Genomic DNA, 21,936 nt, shown 5'->3' with positions numbered 1-21,936 from the left:
GGTCACAGATTGGAACATCATTTATACGGAACAACATTTATATCTACATAGTAAAACAGCAAGATGAAAATAAAATACATGTTGATCAAAATATGTTGTGTACAAAAAATAAAGGAGTTTAAGATATTATGGTCAGAGTCTTCCTTGATTTGTCAGCACATTTGATTTTCATCTAATCCAATTATGACTCTTTCCTGTAATAGGATTATTTCATTACCATCAGGGTAACAACTAGCAGGTATGGACTGATCAACAAACTATTTTTGCTTTGAAAACAACTGGATAGCATTGTTTATTTGCTGGAGAAGTTACTCTTGTGCTTTCCTGTAGGTGATAATTGCTTTAAAGTTAATCACTGCATTAGATGGAGTAATGGTTTTGATGGTTAGAAAAAGTAGAACCATAAACAGGTGTCTTATATTATTAGGTGATCTAAACCTTTATCTAGAGCAATGGTGGACTTTGAAAGAGTAGATTTTATATTTTATTCTAACTGTTACTGATGCTTTGTTTGATTATGAGGCTGGTAAAACATATGCAGAGCCTTGCAGAAGCTACAAAATAATAGTTTGTTTAGCTTATATTATTCCTGATGAAGACCTCACAGGGCTGACATGTGAAACTCAGTTTTCACTCTTCTTTCTAATATAAAACACACGCACACATGCACACACATACATATATACCAGGGTCCAGCCCAGGTTGGATCCAGGAATTCCCTGGGGAGGATGGGCGATTAAAAGAATAGATAAAGAGATAAGGAAAGAATTTTGCAGTTAAGAAAATAGAGGAGAGAAAAGAGGCTGATATTCCTTAGTTTATACAGAAAGCCAATAAAGCCCCAGCACTGGACTTGCTCTGTTCACGTAGGCCGCAGGCGCCCTCTCGAATCGTGGAAGGTGCCCCACCTTAGGCACCTTCTCGAGTGGGTCTTAGAAGCCTAGGCAAGAAAGTGAATGTAGAGGGCCCCTGCGCTCCAGGGAAATCAGCCTGAAAAGGAAAAGAAAGAAAAAGAATGACATGGGGAGACCAAGCTTGATAAGCAAGGCCCGCACTTTATTTTCCAAAGTAGTTTTTATACCTTAAGTTGTGCATAGAGGATAATGGGGGAAGGGGTAGAGTCATGCAAGGTCAGCAGTCCTTGATCCTTATCGAAGCCAGGCTTTCTTTCTGCAAACATATCATATGCAAAAGTTTTAGGTGATTTACATCATCTTCTGGCCAGGAGGCCTGTTAACATTTTATGACCCTTTCTTCAGAAAACTTATTTTTCTCTAAAGGTGATTATTCTAAAGTCAGGCGCCACCCTCTGAAAGCATTAGATAAAGCTGCATTCCTATAGGGCAAAAGTGTGGTGGGCTATAACAAGAAAAGAATTAACTCAAGGGTCCAAGGTTACAAACATTAAAGCTACTACTTACATTTCTATACACCAACTATATTAATCAATATGCTCCCAGGGACACAGTAGGTAAGGGATATGGAAACTTGGCAGCAAGCATTAGCTCAACAAAGAAATCCTCTACTAGTTCTATTTTAACAATTTTAACTCTCTGAGAAGCTCTGCATTGTTAGAATATCTTAAGCTTCCCGTGCCTCTCTCGTGGTTGGGAGGCTGTGAATCTGAACAAACCTGTCAGGCAAGCTAGAAAGTCATCAGAGGGGTTCGAATTGAAACACTCCTATTATGCCCAGGAGACTTATTAACTAGAGTTTTAAGTTGATTTTCTTACAGAGAAAGGTGGTCGGGGATAGCCCCCCATTAATGTCAGAAGAGTTGGTGAAAGTTGTAAAATAGTAAAACAGACAGATTTTGGTTTTGGGGTAGATGCTCAGGCAGGTCCAGGGGGGCCCCTTGAGCCCTGACTTGCCTTTGCATATCAGGCTTCTCCGCATGACCTTTGTCATGGGTGGGAACTCCCGTGCTGGCTCCCGGCACATATATACTTCAAACAAATGGAAAAATACAGAAAATGTATAATGAATATACATGCATCTTCATCTAGGCTGGTGACATCTGACTAGTGTACAGCATTTGCTTCCTTTTATAAAGATCACTTTTAAGGAAAAAATATTATTTTTATAGTTGAAATTACATTTGTGCCTTTCCCTATTCTAAAGTTTGTTCTTTCCAGAGGGAAAGGCTATTTGGATTTGGTATTTCTTATCTTATATATGTTTCATACTTTTTGTAAACATACATATTTCATATATATTTCATTCTTTTATGAATATATATATATATAACTTTGCAAGTTTTATGATTTCCCATCAATTATATCATATTCCATGTACCTTTTAAAGATTTACTTGTTTCTTTTAATTCAACATAGTTTTTGAGATTTAGTCAAGGTAAAACATCGAGTTCTGGTTAGCCTCAAATCTTCTCTGGTCTGTAAAATGTTGTTATTGTCGTTCAGTTGCTAAGTTGTGTCCAACTCTGCAATTCCAAGGACTGCAGCACCCCAGCCTCCTCTATCCTCCACTATCTCCCAGTTATTCAAGTCCATTCAAATTCATGTCCATTAAGTCAGTAATGCTATTTAACCATCTCATCCTCTGCTGCCCCTTTCTCCTTTAACCTTCAATCTCTCCCAGCATTGAGGTATTTTTCTATTGTGTCAGCTTTTTGCATCAGGTAGCCAAGGTATAGGAGCTTCAGCCCTGCAGTCCTTCCAATGAATATTCAGGGTTGATTTCCTTTAGGATTGACTGGTTTGTTCTTGCAGTCCAAGGAACTCTCAAGAGCCTTCTCTAGCACCATAACTCAAAAACATCAATTCTTTGTCACTCAACTCTTCTTTACACTCACATCCAATCTGTAAAATAGTCATTACAAATAGAGTGGTTCCCATCCTTCAAGAACCATTATTTCTGTTACCCCTGGAGATGAATACTATTGTTAATGCTATGACCAGTCAAAACTATTTGCACTTTTACTACATGTATATGTACCTAGAAGTGATTAATTATATTATTTTTTGTGTTTGCATGCTGTAATTATATGTGTTTTACCTTTTTATAATTATGAAATTTTGTTTTTAATTGTACAATACTCCTTGGGAATAAAGTCTCATTTTACTTGTGTTTATATAGCCACTCCAGACTTCTTCCATTTACTATTTGCATACTTTATCTTTTTCTAACCTTTTACTTTCAAATCATTTGTTCCTTTATATTGAAAAGCACATAGCATATAGTTGAATCTTGCTTTTTAAATTTAGTCTGATAACCTGCTTTTTATTTGGAGAACTTAGTGCATTTATATTTTATATAATTGCCGAAATGATTGGTTATAGTTTTCTCATTTTACATTTTTTCTCTATTCTATCTAAATTTATTTACTTTGATCCCCATCTTCACATGTTAAGTATTTTTTAATATTCCACTTTATTTTAGCTATAACTCTTTATATTTAAGTTTTTTCTCTAATAATTATAAAACATGTCTGTAAATGATCACAGTTCCAATTTGTCTTTATAATTGTTGGTGAAGGTCATTGAGAGAACTGGTGGTTGACCTGTAAGCTGGACTTGGGCAATAAGACTCCCATTTCCTTCCCTGTCTTTGCAATGTATGTTTTGTTTGCCTTCCCCATTTGAGAAGTTTCCTGAGGACACAGCTTTGAGACAGTAATGTGGATTGAGACCATCTGGGTAGTATATGTGACTAAACTCAGTTAAGGCCTCTGTATAAACTTTTAAAATTCTGGCAAGCAGGTGTGGAGATCTGCTCATTTTGTTTGTCCCAGGCTTCCTAAGACAAGCTTTGTATGTAAATTTCCTTGCTTATTAAACCTGCCACCTACGATTTGGAGAAGTGTGCTTCTTTTTTCAATCTACCCCTGGCCTCTGCACATGGGGTCCGATTATACCCAGGAAACCCCAGGAGGTTGCCAATGAGCAATAATGGCCTACTTTGTGTACAGTGTGAAATGCTTGTTAATGGTTTAATTTCATTTACTATAACCTCATCCTTTGTGATATAATATGTATTAGGTTTATCTGTATAAAAAATTCAGTAGTAAAGCATTATAAATTTGTCACCATGGATCATTTTTTCTTTTCAAAAAAAATTAAAAAGAGAGAAGGGAAAGTATATCTTATTTATCCATAAGATTGTCATTTTTATAATTTTATTTTTTTTGTAGATTTGAGTTCCTATCTGGTATGGAGTTTAATCCCTTCATTTTTTCGGCAAGTGACAGTGTTCAATAGATATGGTGAATGTAGACATCTTTTTTTATTTCCAGTTTAAACATATGGCTTCTCATGTTCCTTAATTTGAATAGTATTATTGGAGGTTAATCATGCTTATTATTCTCTATATTAGTTTACTGAGTTATTTTCATGAATGAGTATGTAATTTTATTGAAGTCAACTATATTTAGGGGGATGATCATGTTTACATTCTTCAATCTGGCAAAATAGTAAGGATTATATCTAGAATTTCTATGAAGCCAACCTTGTATTTTTAGGATGGAGACAATTTGGTCACTTTTTAATTAGCATTAAAAAAAATAGTATGAAATTTTAATTATTTTGAATTTTTACATTTATATTAATGAGTGACATGAATTTTTAATTTTCTTTTTTTAGTACAGCCCCTTTCCTGATTGGTTATTCCTGAGTACATTCAGTAGTTCTGTATATTAATTGTAAGTTGTCTCAGATTCTGTTTCCCTGAGAAGGACCTTAATTTTATCCTTATCTTGATTGGTTATTTTTCTGGGCATATATTAATTATCAAAACTTAACTTTTTAGCACTTTGAATGTATTATTGCATTTTTTCTGACTTCTATTTTTTTTTTTTAATGAAACGAATCAGAGTAACTTTATTTTTCATAATTCTTTCCTAGTAATTTGTCTTTTCTCTTTGGTTGCTTTTAACTTCTTTCTCTTAGGGTTCTGTAAACTTTTGTGGTTATACATTTAACTTTAGATTCCTTTTAATTTATTATATTCAGTTATTGTTGCATCATGAAATAAAAGTTTAAGCAGTCCCCTAAATGTGTGAGTGATAACATGGAAAAAGAAGATTTATAAATGATTAAAGTACTGTGAATACTCATTTACCATGCTCAGTTAAAATATTTACTTAAAAGGGTTACACTGTAATTTTGAGGGGCAGTTTTACTAATATAATTACAATATTAGGAAAATACTTTCAGTGATATATGCCACCAGGAACTGAAAATTACAGAAATAAATTAGCACTTGAAGTGTACAAGTACCAGAATTTTTAATAACATAAACCTTTATTACATTCTTAGTGGATGTGATAATAAAATAATAACATATTTCACGTAGTACTTCAGAGTTGCAGTTATTTGATTTTTATAGAAGTCCTAAAACAGGTATGGCAATATCATTATACTCATTTTACATATAGATAAACTTAGCCTTTGCCTAAGTTACTTTCTTTCTAATACATGGAGGTAAGATTGAATCCCAGATTATTTAACACTAAAATCACTACTGTGCTAAAGTGAAAGTGAAAGTGACTCAGTGGTGTCTGACTCTTTGCGACCCCATGGACTATAGCCCTCTAGGCTCCTCTGTCCTTGGAATTCTCTAGGCAATTCTACTGGAATGGTTAGCCATTCCTTTCTCCAGGGGATCTTCCCAACCCAGGGATCGAACCCAGATCTTCCACATTGCAAATTCTTTACCATTTGAGCCACCAGGGAATCTCAGATACAAGAAATACTTGTTAAACACAAAACAAAACAACAGCAACAAATCTCAAAGGATTTTTTTGTACACTATGAGTTGTATTAATTCTTTTCATTACATTTAAAGATTTGTGGAAATAGAAAAAATATTTTGAGAAATAGAAATGTTGTAATCTAGATTTTCATTGAATTAGTTTTCTTCTGTGTGAGAGTTACACAACTGTAATTGCAACTTTTTACGTATCCTAGTGGTTAAATGTTGAATCACTGGGCACTAGATTTGTCATGCAATAAAAAATAAAATTATATATTTCTTTACTTAATTCAACAAAAACAAATTATGTAAGATGATCTCAGATCTTGTCACACTGCAGATTTTCCTTGTTAAATCTAACAGTAACCAACTGTTGGATGAAGCTAGAGGGTTTCTGTGTTTGATATGTTTCTATCTAGTTGAATATAGCACAATTTCAGCATCTGAGATTTTATTAAGAAAGCATGTATGAGTTAAGCTTTAGTTAAGTGCTGTAACCAATAATGCTTTTATCTCTTGCAAATATGTGATGGATAAAATATACAATATATCTATATCTATCAATCTGTCTATATATAAGATGGAGTCGGAAATGGCAACCTACTCTAGTGTTCTCACCTGGAAAATTCCATGGACAGAGAGCCTGGTAGGCTACAAGTTCATGGGGTCCCTAAGAGTCAGACATGATTAAGCACACTTTCTGACCTGATAGATCTATCATATGTATATCAGAAAGTGACCTCTTACATATCATATATATAAGAAGATATAATGCATAGGTATTTTGCTCTATTTCCTATCTTATAAAATAAAAATATTGTCTGGGGAAGATATTGTAGATGATGGTATATTTTTCTGTCAAAAACTACTTTGATTTTATATATTTTGTTGTTAGTCGATGAGTTGTGTCACACTGGGGCTCTGAGTTCACATTATTTTACTTTGGATATAGTTTAGAAGTTATAGTTGAGGTATAAATGTTGATCAATAAATGAAAATTATTCTGTAGTATTTATTTAGCATATTAGTTAAATATACATATTTTCCTTAATGATATCCATATGTTTCTAGCTGTTATTTATTATCTTTGTAAAAGATTTACTTCTACCTCCAGGCTAAAGGTATGTGCTTGTCTATTCATTTATTTGAAATTGTTCATTAAAAGTTACTGAACTCCATGAATTCTTCCATTAATATTAGTATGAATGATAAAATGGAAACAATTCAATTGATTTCATGGATTCAAGTATTGTCTTATATAGTACTTTGAAATAAAAAAAAAACAGTTAGATACACAGGAGGAGTTTCAAAACTTTTCAGCATTATACTTCAAATATGTGTCTGTGTGTATATGTGTATATATACACACACACATATATATATATATATAAAATACACAAAAGCTTTTATGAGATATTTGGAGGCTGCTGCTGCTGCTAAATCGCTATGTGGGAACTATTCAATATCTTAGATCTAGCATTGTTTGCTTGCTTATTTTTGTTTGATATGGATGCAAAAATTTTCCTCTTGTGTTCAGATTTGTATTTTCTTAATTTATGAGACTCTGCTTTCTTTCACTAGAATTATTTATTTTGTTTTTTCAAACTATTTTGATTGCAAAGAATTTATTAAAATATGTGAAATGTATGAGGAAAAGATAGCTAGAAGGTATATCAATGCTCTATCAATTTTGAGAGAATATTGAGTTGGGAAGATCCCCTGGAGAAGGAAATGGCAACCCACTCCAGTATCCTTGCCTGGAAAATCCCATGGATGGAGCCTGGTAGGCTACAGTCCATGGGGTCACAAAGAGTTGGACATGACTGAGTGACTTTACTTCTCTTCACCAACCTTTACCTACAAAAGCAAGAATTAATTGTAAATTAAGTTATTTTTAGTAGAAACTTACATAATATTTATATTGTTTTTCATTTTGTTCAATAATTAGATATTACAGTAAGAAGCATATTATGTTTGAAATCAAGAGTGACTTAAGAGATTCCACTTTTTTAATATAAACATGTACTTGTTAAAGAATCAGTCACATTTATACTGTTATAGTGGTAAGGAATTATAAACCTCAGTAGAATATAAATCAAATAACTTTTTATCCCTAAAGTAATGTCATAGTTAGAAACTTCCTGCAAAGATAACTGTGTCTAACCTATGCTGGAGGCAACACTGCCATGAAAAAGATCTACCACTATCACAATAGGGCAAGATATAGTCAAGAAAAACATCTTTCCCTGACAATTCATTTTTTTGCCCATGACATAATTTAGAAAAGTTTCCCCCAGGTCAGTTTTCCCATAAGGAGAAGATCATTTGAAAGCACTCAGCATTTTCTCACAACGAAAGTATCTGGCAGTGTTTTTTGTTTTTTTTTCCTTAAACTCTTGCTTGTTGGAAAAATCTTGGATTTAAATAGATCAAATTTATTAAGCCAAGGGGGAAAACAGTGTCAGGAACTCAGTACAACAGTAATAAACAGTCATCTCCTGATGCCACACGTCACAACTCACGGAGTCCTGCTGGTTCGTTTCTTTTACCAATCACATACCACTGTGTTTTATAGCAGTGCCTCAGGACACAGTGAAGGGCTTGGATGTTGTACAGTTTTTCTCACTGAGCATCTGTCCTCGAGACGGTCATACATCTGTTGTGTAGTATATCCTCAGGCATGCAAAGAGGCATGGAGCATGCAATGAGAGTCAATAAATTTCTATGATTTCATGAGCCTGTATCCAAACATGCTATCTAGCATATGTGAAACCGAGCAGCTAAAATTTCTAAAAGTAATACAAATAGAAAGGTTTAACCAAAAGGTACTTTGTACACAGCAATACACTATATTATAATAAATAAAAACAAAGAGGAAGAAGTCAAATAATATTTTAGAAATTCAGTACTTTAAAAATATTTAAGTCCCACATCTATGTATATGCAAATATCTGTGTTCCATTCCTCATCATGTCATGTCTATCTCATTCCAGTTTCTCTCATGCTATCTATTTGTTTACTCTGCTTCTGCCTTCTCAGTTTAGAGGAATATTAGATTTAGTTTCTTTTCATCAAAGAGATGAAAAGTATCTGAATGTATTCAGAGAGAAGGAGTTGTTTAGTTGCTAAATTGTGTCTGACTCTTTTGCAACACCATGGACTGTAGCCCGCCAGGCTCTTCTGTGTATGGGATTGCCTAGGCAAGAATGCTGGAGTGGGTTTCCATTTCCTTCTTCAGGGGATCTTCCTGACCCAAGGATCGAACCCACATCTCCTGCATTGCAGGTAGATTCTTTACTGTTGAGCTTCTAGGGAAGCCCTTCAAAGAGGAGGGTAGTGTATTAAATGATTCCTGAAACAGTTCAACTTGCTGAGAAAAAGAAAAACATTCCTGTGTGATAAAATCACTTGAGAAATTGAGTATCAGTGGTGAGTGTTAGGAAAAAGCACTATTTCTTTACCTTTAATTTCCCTACCTCTTTTCTAGATTTAAATTTAATGATTCCAAGGTGCTGAAGAATTTTCTTATTTTTAAAAAATTATTTGCACAAGTCAAGGCTCTACATTATGCAGTAGCAAATTTTATTGTGGAAATAAACAACCCAAATAGAATTAGCACAGATAGTGTTTAGGTCCAAAGTAATCCAAGGAAACTAATACCTAGTAATTATATTACATGATATAAAGCTCATGGTTACAAAACTCAAACATCTTAAAAACATATGGATATTTAGGAATACTAAAAAGATTAACTAATTTTTTTAGTTTAAAATTCAGATTTGTTCCTTGTTGCCCAAGATATAGTGCAAACTTTTGTGTTTTTTTTCATTTAAGTAGTTAAGTTTTATTTGAATGTATATAATAAGAATTTGGTAGAAAATATGACTCTTTTACTGAAATAGAAACCAACTCCATAACCTTTTAATATGGATATTTTGGCTTATTCTTTTTAATGTAAATATATATAAATATAGTAAATATGGGGATCCCTGGTGGCTCAGGCAGTAAAGAATCTGCCTGCAATTTGGAAGACCTGGGTTCAGTCCCTGGGTCGGGAAGATCCCCTGGGGAAGGGAATGGCAGCCCACTCCAGTATTCTAGTTGCAATGCCACATGGGTTTGAACTTTCTTGTCAGTGAAACAAAACAGATTTCAGTAAGACTGGAGTAGGAGGGTACCAGAATAAGAATGGGAAATAACTATTAAAATGTGCCACATTTCACTGGAATTACTTTTTTTTTTTTTATTCTTTTTTTTTTTAATTTTATTTTATTTTTAAACTTTACATAATTGTATTAGTTTTGCCAAATATCAAAATGAATCCGCCAAAGGTATACATGTGTTCCCCATCCTGAACCGTCCTCTCTCCTCCCTCCCCATACCATCCCTCTGGGTCGTCCCAGTGCACTAGCCCCAAGCATCCAGTATCGTGCATCGAACCTGGACTGGCAACTCGTTTCATACATGATATTTTACATGTTTCAATGCCATTCTCCCAAATCTTCCCACCCTCTCCCTCTCCCACAGAGTCCATAAGACTGTTCTATACATCAGTGTCTCTTTTGCTGTCTCGTACACAGGGTTATTGTTACCATCTTTCTAAATTCCATATACATGCATTAGTATACTGTATTGGTATTTTTCTTTCTGGCTTACTTCAAAAGTCCACACAAGAAGGGAGGGGGCAACAGCAAGATGACAGAACAGAGACCACAGACTTCACCTCCGCACAAACGCAGGTAAATAGCTATCCTTGAATGAAAACATCTCTGTAAAAGTTCATATGTCCAGTTAAATAGCTGCAGCAAAACAATGGAGGAAAACAAAACAAAACAGAACAACAGCAGCAACAACAACAACAAAACATAAGAATAATAACACTAAAATGGTGGGAAGAGCATTTTGCCTATTTTCCCAGGCTGCCACAGCTCACCATCACAAATTCTGCTCAGAGAGGACAAGGAAGGCAGGATGAATGATCAGCTTCTTCGGTCTTTTGGAGCACTGCCTGAGGATCTGCACTGATTTTACCCTACCCAGATTGTTGTGGAAATCGGCATAGCTGAGATGTCTGTTTTTGACAAAAACAAAGAAGATGGAGGTTATCAATATCCGCCATGCAGTAGGTACAACTGTGGTCACCATTGGCCTTCTCTGCAGAGGACCCTAGCAGAGGGTCCTTTGCCACTGAGAGCCTCAGTAGATATTGGGGCATGGTCATCCAACAGGTTTTACCCCAAGGACCCTATGGCTCATTGCTGTGGACCCCAGCAGCTTGCTCTGCAGAGGATCCTAGTAAATTTTGCCAGTGAGTAAACCAATAGCCATTACAGCCCCAGTGGATCTGCTGCAGTTTCACTCATGAGGGTCCCACAGTTTTTGCCTTTGCAGAATCCAGTTACTTTGGTGTAGTCAAAGTACTGAAAAAAAAAAAAATTGTCAACACATTCTTTTAAATGAAGAGAATTATACATACACACATACACATGTATATACACATACATACAATGAAATATTATTAACAAACAAAGGAATTCTATTTATGACAACATGAATAAGCCTGGAGGAAATTATGCCAAATGAAATAAACCAGACACAGAAAGACAAATACTTCATGATCTCACTTATAGATGGAATCTACAATAGTTGAACTCATAAAAGCATAGTCGTTGACAGGGCAGAGGGGTGTGAAGAAAGGGGAGATGTTGGTCAAAGGTTACAAAAGTTTAGTTATATGGAATGACTAAATTCTGGAGGTCTAATATACAATACGGTGACAACAGTTAATAGTACTATACTATTATACTTGAAATTTGCTAGGAGAATAGGTCTTAAATCTTAAAATACACACACACATGCAGATACTAACTATGTGATGATAGATATGATTATATGGATTGTAGTGATCGTTTCACAATGTATACATATAAAAACACCAAACTGTACACCTTTAATATATATAATTTTTATATGTCAATGGTTTCTCAATAAGGGGACTTCCCAGGTCACTGTAGTGATAAAGAACCTGCCTGCCAATGCAGGAGACATAAGAGATACGGGTTCGATCCCTGGGTCGGGAAGATCCCTGAGCAGGGAATGGCAACCCACTCCAGTATTTTTGCCTGGAGAATCTCCATGGACAGAGGAGTCTGGTGGGCTATAGGGCTACATCCCATGGGGTCCCAAAGAGTCGGATGTGACTGAAGTGATTTAGCATAGCATATCTCAATAAAGTGCTTAAAAACCCACATCCCTTAGAAGTATACTCTCTGTATCTAAAATATTTTGGAAGAGTTGTATAATTGAATACTTGTGGGAGAAACATTTTATTCTCATCTAAAGTTCTTTGTGTTCATAAGACTTAATTTATAAGCAGGTAATCATTTGTGGGATGTTTGAAATTCAGTGCATTGTGTATTGAATTGCACACAAGAATGTAAAAAATTTAAAAAGATGTGTTCAAGAAATTTCAAAGCTCGAGCTAAATAACTGTCAAAATGGATAGTGCAAGTGCATCTTATAGAAGGGTCGAGTTCTACATAAATTGGGCTGAGACAGTCGGGAAAGATTCTTGCTGCATGTGGGTACTGAATTAACATATTTTGATTGAAAGAGAAATGCTTATGTATCTTCAGAGGATAGAGAGATGGCCAATGGACTGGGATAAAGAATAGATAAGTATTCAGAAATCAAGCTGGTTAGGTTAAATGGCATTAGGCTATGGAGACTTCTTTTTTTAAACATTATTGGAAATTACAAACATTTGCAAAAGTAGTGAGAAGAGATTCATTGTCAGCACAGGGACAATCTTGTTATGCTAACTTTAACACCTGTATTATTTTCAAGCAAATCCTATAATTTCAAATATAAATAATTCAGTAAGTATCTCTACAAGATAACTGAAAGGTTGTTGCTGACCCACAAAAAGACGCCAGGATTCTTGGCCTCCAGAAGAGAAGAATTCAATCTGGGGCCAGAGACGAGGCTTGATGGCTCAGAGCTTTTGTGCAATAAAGTTTTATTAAAGTATAAAACGGATAGAGAAAGCTTCTGACATAGACATCAGAAGGGGACAAAAAAAAAGAGTACCCCCTTGCTAGCTTTAGCAATGGAGTTATATACCTTTTAATTAGTTATTACAATGAATTAAAAGAATGTCTCAAGTTTGTGAAAATTTTACCAGACCCACTCCAGCAGTTTACGTTTTAGGATAACGAGATTAGGATTTAACAGTAGAAAGATCCTCTAGACCCACTCCCATAATATACATTCTAAGATATCAGGATTAATCAGAAGGTTTTCAGGAAGGAGAAACTGTCCTCCAGCCTGATACATTGCTGTTATATAATCCCTAGTACAGAGTTTAAACTGAGTTGTGTAATTGACTAAGACTAAGGAATGTAGAGGAAAAAAAGTTTGTCCTTTTCTCCTGCTTGAGAATTCCAGATCCCCAATTTCCATTTTGAGAGCCCCAGACCCCTTTCTCCTCCTTGGGGACCCTGAACTTCTTATCAATCTGCCTAGGAATTGACTCTCTCATAACTATTTTTCATGCTGAAAAATATATACCACAATACTCTTGTCACACCTAAAAATAGTTCTAATTCCTAAGTAATATCTAGTCAGTGCTGCAAACAGTTGTTAAAATAAAATTGAGATTCAATTTGAGATTCAAAAATTATCATGTAGGCATTGAAGAATCATAGGCATTTTTGTAATACCAGGGAGGAACCCTATGAAAGAATATTTCCAGGTGGCTAACCAGGAAAAATGACATGACAAAATAATAGGTGGATACATCTATGTGCTTTCTAGCAAATGGTTTCAGTAAATCTTTGCTTAAGTTCTGTTCAGTATGTACAGAACATGCTAAACACATACCAGAAAATGTGATTGTGGCTATACACAAATGTAAAATATTAACTGAGCATCAACTATATGTCAAGCCCTATTTATTTTCTGTGATGGAAAAAATGTGTATGTTATGGAATGAGACAGAAATAACACTTGTTCCTTTATATCTTGCATTCTGGAGGTGTAAGACACAATACATAGCAAACAAATGAAGGATCAACATATTTGAAATAGTAAAAAGTGCTGCAAATAAAATTAAACATAATGACAAAGAGTAATTAATGGAAGGTGCCAATATCTATTTTAGAATGATTGACTATAGTGGCCTACTTAGCTGACAACTGAGCAGTAAGAGGCCAGCCTTGGGAGAGCCAAAGACCTTCCTAAATAAAGTCTTATGGACTTGCCTAGAGAGTAGAACAAATAGAAACAAACAGAAAGTCAGTGAAACATAGATGACCTTGGTTTGTTTAGTGAGGATATGTGATAGGTGAAAAAGAGTGTCAGAACAAAATGATGTATGGCCTTATGAATGTCTGTATTTTAGTTAGTGTGCAGTGGATGATACTGGAAGGTTTTGTAACTTGAACTTTTATATATATATATATATATATGTATAAAATGTTATTACATATATATCTAATAACATTGACTGTGCTAAGGAAAATAGATTTTGGGAGGAAATGAATGAGAGTGGAGTCTGGTAGACTAGTAAAAAAAAAAAATCATCCTTCTTCAAGACTATTTATGCTTAAAATCATACAACTAACCCAGCTAAAATCAGTCTGTTCATTTTAGCAATCTATGTATGATTTTCAACAAATCAAAAATTATATGTACACATTTTTTTACTTTTGATACGTTGCCATTTACATTATCACTGTTGACAATTTTTTGTTTGCATTATACAGTCTGATTACATTGTGTTGCAAATTAAGCAATAACTAAAGAATAGCTAAAATAATCCTTTAGATAAAGAAACAAAAACCAACAATGAGCACTACAAAATATTACATTTACTTGGATTCATATGTCAATAAAAATACTACATATTAAATCTTGTGAACTACATTTAAAACAATACTTAGAAGGAAAACTTAACTTCAAAAATACTTTTTTAAGAAACAGGGGAGAATAATAATGATTATAAAGGCAAACTAAAGCATTTGATTTAAGAATTTGGAAATATGAGAACAGGGTATATAAAAGATATAAGAAAAATAAATATTTTAGAATTTTTTTTATATTATTTTTTAAAATATTTTTTACTTTACAATATTGTATTGGTTTTGCCATACATCAACATGCATATGCCTGTACACGTGTTCCCCATCCTGACCCCCCCTCCCACCTCCCTCACCATACCATCCCTCTGGGTCATCCCAGTGCACCAGCCCCAAGCTTCCTGTATCCTGCATCGAACCTGGACCGGTGATTCATTTCTTATATGATATTATACATGTTTCAATGCCATTCTCCCAAATCATCCCACCCTCTCCCTCTCCCACAGAGTCCAAAAGACTGTTCTGTACATCTGTGTCTCTTTTGCTGTCTCGCATACAGGGTTGTCGTTACCATCTTTCTAAATTCCACATATATGCGTTAGTATACTGTATTGGTGTTTTTAAAAAGTTTAATTAAAATAAAATGGGCTCTTGGAAAAAGTAATTGGAAGAGAACTCTTTGGAAAATCCAGTCAATTGAAAAGGAGATAATAAAGTCAAAGTATGAATATAATAATACAATAACTAAAAACATGTGTCATAAAGTATATGAGGACAAATCTTTGCCCCCAAATTTGAAACTTAGATTATGCAAATAGGTTTTTTATAAAATAAGTGTTTAAAAAAATCTAAAAATATAATTGATCATTTAATAAATTAAAATGTAATAAAAAATTTAAGTCATAAATCTAGTTTAATAAATGAATTCCAAAAACCTTTCAAAAGTATAGCTAATATTTATCTTTTTCATGATGTCCCTGAAAATTGAATATCAGTCAAAGTTGTAGATTGTGTCTTAGAAGGCTGATAAAATCTTGATCCTAAGGTAAAATAAAAGATAATATAAAACAATTACAGGCACTGTCATGGAATAAAAATTCTTTAAATGCATACGAACCAGATATATTTAACATTTTTTATCAAAAAATGCATCATTTAATGGTTTATTTCAGGAATACAGTGATTGTTTAACATTATAAAATTTATCAATACAAATTAGCACATGAATGAGTAATTAAAAAAAAAGACTGCTAGAAATAAAAGAGAAGGGCCTGAATTTTATTCATTCTACATAGTAGAATTTTATCACATACCTCACAGTGGTTGAGGAAACTTTAAATGAATTCCATTTAATATTTATAAATAATAAAAAGATATGTAATGTGACTGTTCAAAATACTACAAAAGTTTCAGGTCAGAGTAGCTCATTGATTCACTTGTTCAGCAAATGTTTACTGAGTACCTACTTTGTTCTAGATAATATTCTTGGGTCTGGGATACTGCAGTGAATGAAATTAAAAAAAAAACCACACACACAAAACTGGTGCTCATGGGACTTACATTCTACAGCAAGAAATAAACAGTTAACTTGTAGGTACATTGTCTGGTATATTAGAATGTGGTTAAGCACTGTGAAGAAAACATGACAGGAAGAGGAAGGTAGGAAGTGCAAGAAGTGAGGTGTTTGGATTGGTTGCAGTTTTTAAGATAGAATAATTAGGGCAAGTCTGCTGCCAAGTCGCTTCAGTCGTGTCCGACTCTGTGTGACCCCATGGACTGCAGCCTACCAGGCTTCTCCGTCCATGGGATTCTCCAGGCAAAAACACTGGAGTGGGTTGCCATTTCCTTCTCCAAGGGCAAGTCTTACTGCTTCTAAATAAAGATGGAAGAAATGAGAAAGTGAGTCATTTAGACAGGTGGAGAGGAGCATACTACATGCAGAAAATGCAGTGTAAAGGCCCTAGGACTTGTGTGTTTGAGGAGTAATAAAGGAGTTGTTGCTGTGGCTGGAGCTGTGAATGAACCAAGGAAAGAGTAGCATGAAATAAGGTCAGAGAGGAGACAGAAGTCTTGTTCTCTAAGTGATATGGGGGGAAAATATGAGGGAAAAAAAGGCTTCCCCTGCCTCCACCGCCCCCAGCAGGACTATTTAGGTTCATGAAAGTGTTAGTTGCTCAGTCGTGTCTGACTCTTTGCAACACCAGTGGACTGTAGCCTGCCAGGCTCCTCTGTTCATGGAATTTCCCAGGCAAGAATACTGGAGTAGGTAACTATTTCCTTCTTCAGGGGATCTTCCTCACCCAGGGATTGAACCCAGGTCTCCTGCGTTGCAGGCAGATTCTTTACTGTCTGAGCCACCAGGGAAGCCCCTTTAGGTTTCTAATTGAGAACAAACTAGTCAGGTGAAAAGTAGATGGAGGCAATTAGGGATCTAATGATATAATCTGGAACAAGATAATGGTGGTTTACCTGAGGATGGTAGGTATGAATGTGGTAGGAGGTGGTCAGATTTTGAATATGTTTGGGAGATAGAGTTAAGAAAATTTGCTGATAGGTTGAATGTGGGCTTTGAGAAAAAGAGAAGTCTAGAAAATTGTCAAATATTTTTGTCTAAGTAACTGAATTAATGACATTACTATTCACTGAGGGGATAGAATTCCAGAAGAAGCAGGTGTTCAGGAAAGAAAGATGGGAGTATGAGTTTGGACTAAGTTTGATGTGCCTATTATGTATTTAAGCAGATGCTAAGTAAGCTGTTGGATGTAAGTGTCTTAGGTCCTAATGAAAGGTTTATATTGTAGATCAAACTTTAGAACTCATCAGCACATAGACTTTAAATGTAAGCTAGATGAGCTCACCATGGAGAAGGAAATGGCAACCCACTCCAGTGTTCTTGCCTGGAGAATCCCATGGACGGAGAAGCCTGGTAGACTGCAGTCCATGGGGTCGCACAGAGTCCGACATGACTGACTCGACTTAGCAGCAGCAGCAGCAGATGAGCTCACCAAGGAAATCAGTGTCAACACAAAAAATGGATAGTGAGCCCTTGAGAATCTTTAAGTGGAGTCCTTAGGGGATGAAGAGTTAAGTAAACAGACTCGGGATATGGCCAATAAGATATGAGAAAAAAACAGAAAAATGGAATGTATGGTGGCATTTTGAGGAAAATATTTTGTTATTGGGTTTGGTTGGGTGATTAACCATAGAAAATGTTTATGACAGATCAGTATAGTTATAACTGCATAATGGCCATTGGATTTAGAACAATTACATCATTGATGATCTTGAAAAGCATAGTTTCTGTGTGATAGTGGCTTAAAACCAGACATAAATGAATTTCAGAGTAAACAAGAGGAGAGGAATTGGAGACAATAAGAGTCAGATCAGATCAGATCAGTCGCTCAGTCGTGTCCAACTCTTTACGACCCCATGAATCACAGCACGCCAGGCCTCCCTGTCCATCACCAACTCCCGGAGTTCACTGAGACTCACGTCCATCGAGTCAGTGATGGCATCCAGCTATCTCATCCTCTGTCATCCCCTTCTCATCCTGCCCCCAATCCTTCCCAGCATCAGAGACTTTTCCAATGAGTCAACTCTTTTGCATGAGGTGGCCAAAGTACTGGAGTTTCAACTTTAGCACCATTCCTTCCAAAGAAATCCCAGGGCTGATCTTCAGAATGGACTGGTTGGATCTCCTTGCAGTCCAAGGGACTCTCAAGAGTCTTCTCCAACACCACAGTTCAAAAGCATCAATTCTTCAGCGCTCAGCCTTCTTCACAGTCCAACTCTCACATCCATACATGACCACAGGAAAAACCATAGCCTTGACTAGACGAATCTTTGTTGGCAAAGTAATGTCTCTGCTTTTCATTATGCTATCTAGGTTGGTCATAACTTTCCTTCCAAGGAGTAAGCGTCTTTTAATTTCATGGCTGCAGTCACCATCTGTAGTGATTTCGGAGCCCAGAAAAATAAAGTCTGCCACTGTTTCCACTGTTTCCCCATCTATTTCCCATGAAGTGATGGGACCAGATGCCATGATCTTCGTTTTCTGAATGTTGAGCTTTAAGCCAACTTTTTCACTCTCCACTTTCACTTTCATCAAGAGGCTTTTTAGTTCCTCTTCACTTTCTGCCATAAGGGTGGTGTCATCTGCATATCTGAGGTTATTGATATTTCTCCCGGCAATCTTGATTCCAACTTGTGTTTCTCCCAGTCCAGTGTTTCTCAATATGTACTCTGCATATAAGTTAAATAAACAGGGTGGCAATATACAGCCTTGACGAACTCCTTTTCCTATTTGGAACCAGTCTGTTGTTCCATGTCCAGTTCTAACTTTTGCTTCCTGACCTGCATACAAATTTCTCAAGAGGCAGATCAGGTGGTCCGGTATTCCCATCTCTTTCAGAATTTTCCATACTTTATTGTGATCCACACAGTCAAAGGCTTCGGCATAGTCAATAAAGCAGAAATAGATGTTTTTCTGGAGCTCTCTTGCTTTTTCCATGATCCAGCGGATGTTGGCAATTTGATCTCTGGTTCCTCTGCCTTTTCTAAAACCAGCTTGAACATCAGGAAGTTCATGGTTCACATATTGCTGAAGCCTGGCTTGGAGAATTTTGAGCATTACTTTACTAGCGTGTGAGATGAGTGCAATTGTGCGGTAGTTTGAGCATTCTTTGGCATTGCCTTTCTTTGGGATTGGAATGAAAACTGACCTTTTCCAGTCCTGTGACCACTGCTGAGTTTTCCAAATTTGCTGGCATATTGAGTGCAGCACTTTCACAGCATCATCTTTAAGGATTTGGAATAGCTCAATTGGAATTCCATCACCTCTACTAGCTTTGTTCATAGTGATGCTTTCTAAGGCCCACTTGAATTCACATTCCAGGATGTCTGGTTCTAGGTGAGTGATCACACCATACTGATTATCTGGGTCGTGAAGATCTTTTTCATACAGTTCTTCTGTGTATTCTTGCCATCTCTTCTTAATATCTTCTGCTACTGTTAGGTCCATGACATTTCTCTCCTTTATCGAGCTCATCTTTGCATGAAATGTTCCTTTGGTATCTCTGATTTTCTTGAAGAGATCCCTAGTCTTTCCCATTCTGTTGTTTTCCTCTATTTCTTTGCATTGATCGCTGAAGAAGGTTTTCTTATCTCTTCTTGCTATTCTTTGGAACTCTGCATTCAGAAGTTTATATCTTTCCTTTTCTCCTTTGCTTTTCACTTCTCTTCTTTTCACAGCTATTTGTAAGGCCTCCCCAGTCAGCCATTTTGCTTTTTTGCATTTCTTTTCTATGGGAATGGTCTTGATCCCTGTCTCCTGTACAATGTCATGAACCTCATTCCATAGTTCATCAGGCACTCTATCTATCACATCTAGTCCCTTAAATCTATTTCTCACTTCCACTGTATAATCATAAGGGATTTGATTTAGGTCATGCCTGAGTGGTCTAGTGGTTTTCCCTACTTTCTTCAATTTAAGTCTGAATTTGGCAATAAGGAGTTCATGGTCTGAGCCACAGTCAGCTCCTGGTCTTGTTTTTGCTGACTATATAGAGCTTCTCCATCTTTGGCTGCAAAGAATATAATCAATCTGATTTTGGTGTTGACCATCTGGTGATGTCCATGTATAGAGTCTTCTCTTGTGTTGTTGGAAGAGGGTGTTTGTTATGACCAGTGCATTTTCTTGGCAAAACTCTTATTAGTCTTTGCCGTGCTTCATTCCGTGTTCCAAGGCCAAATTTTCCTGATACTCCAGGTGTTTCTTGACTTCCTACTTTTGCATTCCAGTCCCCTATAATGAAAAGGACAACTTTTTGGGTGTTAGTTCTAAAAGGTCTTGTAGGTCTTCATAGAACTGTTCAACTTCAGCTTTTTCAGCGTTACTGGTTGGGGCATAGACTTGGATTACTGTGATATTGAATGGTTTGCCTTGAAAACGAACAGAGATCATTCTGTCATTTTTCAGATTGCATCCAAGTACTGCATTTCATACTCTTTTGTTGACCATGATGGCTACTCCATTTCTTCTGAGGGATTCCTGCCCGCAGTAGTAGATATAATGGTCAACTGAGTTAAATTCACCCATTCCAGTCCATTTCAGTTCGCTGATTCCTAGAATGTCGACGTTCACTCTCGCCATCTCTTGTTTGACCACTTCCAATTTGCCTTGATTCATGGACCTGACATTCCAGGTTCCTATGCAATATTGCTCTTTACAGCATCGGACCTTGCTTCTATCACCAGTCACATCCACAGCTGGGTATTCTTTTTGCTTTGGCTCCATCCCTTCATTCTTTCTGGAGTTATTTCTCCACTGATCTCCAGTTAGCATATTGGGCACCTACTGACCTGGGGAGTTTCTCTTTCAGTATCCTATCATTTTGCCTTTTCATACTGTTCATGGGGTTCTCAAGGCAAGAATACTGAAGTGGTTTGCCATTCCCTTCTCCAGTGAGAGTAGACAACCTTTTCAAGAAGTATTGCTGTTGATGAGGGAAGAGAAATGGCATGGAAGATGGAAGGAAAAGTGCGTAAAGAGAGTTTTCTTTCTTTCTTTTTTTACTATGTGAGAAATGACAGCATGTTTATATTCTGATGGGAGTAATATAATTTGGAGGGAAAAGATAACAATGCTGAAGAAAGTGGAAGGATTGCTATAGCAAAGGATTCAGTAGTCAAGAAGGATGGGAACAAAAAGGTGGTACATACATGCAGAGGATTATTTAGAAGAGCAGAGACAATAACAACAAAAAGGAAGACAGTATATTTGGCCATTGTGCTTATAAATGGGCAGATATGCTGATGAGAACTGTTGAAGTTCCCTTCCATTTGTTTATGAGTAAAGTTAACACCTCAGTCAGGTGTAGGATGTGGCGTTGATAGCTTGAGGAAAGAGAAGTCATAAGATAGATTTCTGGCCAACTGAAAGGGCTAGGAGATATGGAAGAATACAAGTGTATATGATGGGTCACCAGGTGGCCCTAGTGGTAAAGAGTCCACCTCCAGGAGACTTGAGAGGTGAGTTTGATCCTTGGGTTGGGAAGATCCCCAGGAGGAGGGCACGACAACCTACTCCAGCATTTTTGCCTGGAGAATCCCATGGACAGAGGAGCCTGCTGGGTTACAGTCCAAGGGGTTGCAAAGAGTTGCACATGACTGAAGTGACTTAGCATGCACATGATATTTGTAGTTATGCATTTAATGTGAAATTAATGTTCATTTTATATATAATATGCATGTGGAGCTAGGAGAGAACTCATGGATTTATTTGGACATATGTTAATCCACACATAAAACCCAATAGCTTTATCATAAAATCATTTTAATTAATAAAACACAGCATCAATGCTTCAGGATA

Source organism: Bubalus bubalis, chromosome 17, assembly GCF_019923935.1.
Source record: "Bubalus bubalis isolate 160015118507 breed Murrah chromosome 17, NDDB_SH_1, whole genome shotgun sequence".
Classification (NCBI taxonomy): Eukaryota; Metazoa; Chordata; class Mammalia; order Artiodactyla; family Bovidae; genus Bubalus; species Bubalus bubalis.
This window is presented reverse-complemented; position numbering follows the sequence as displayed.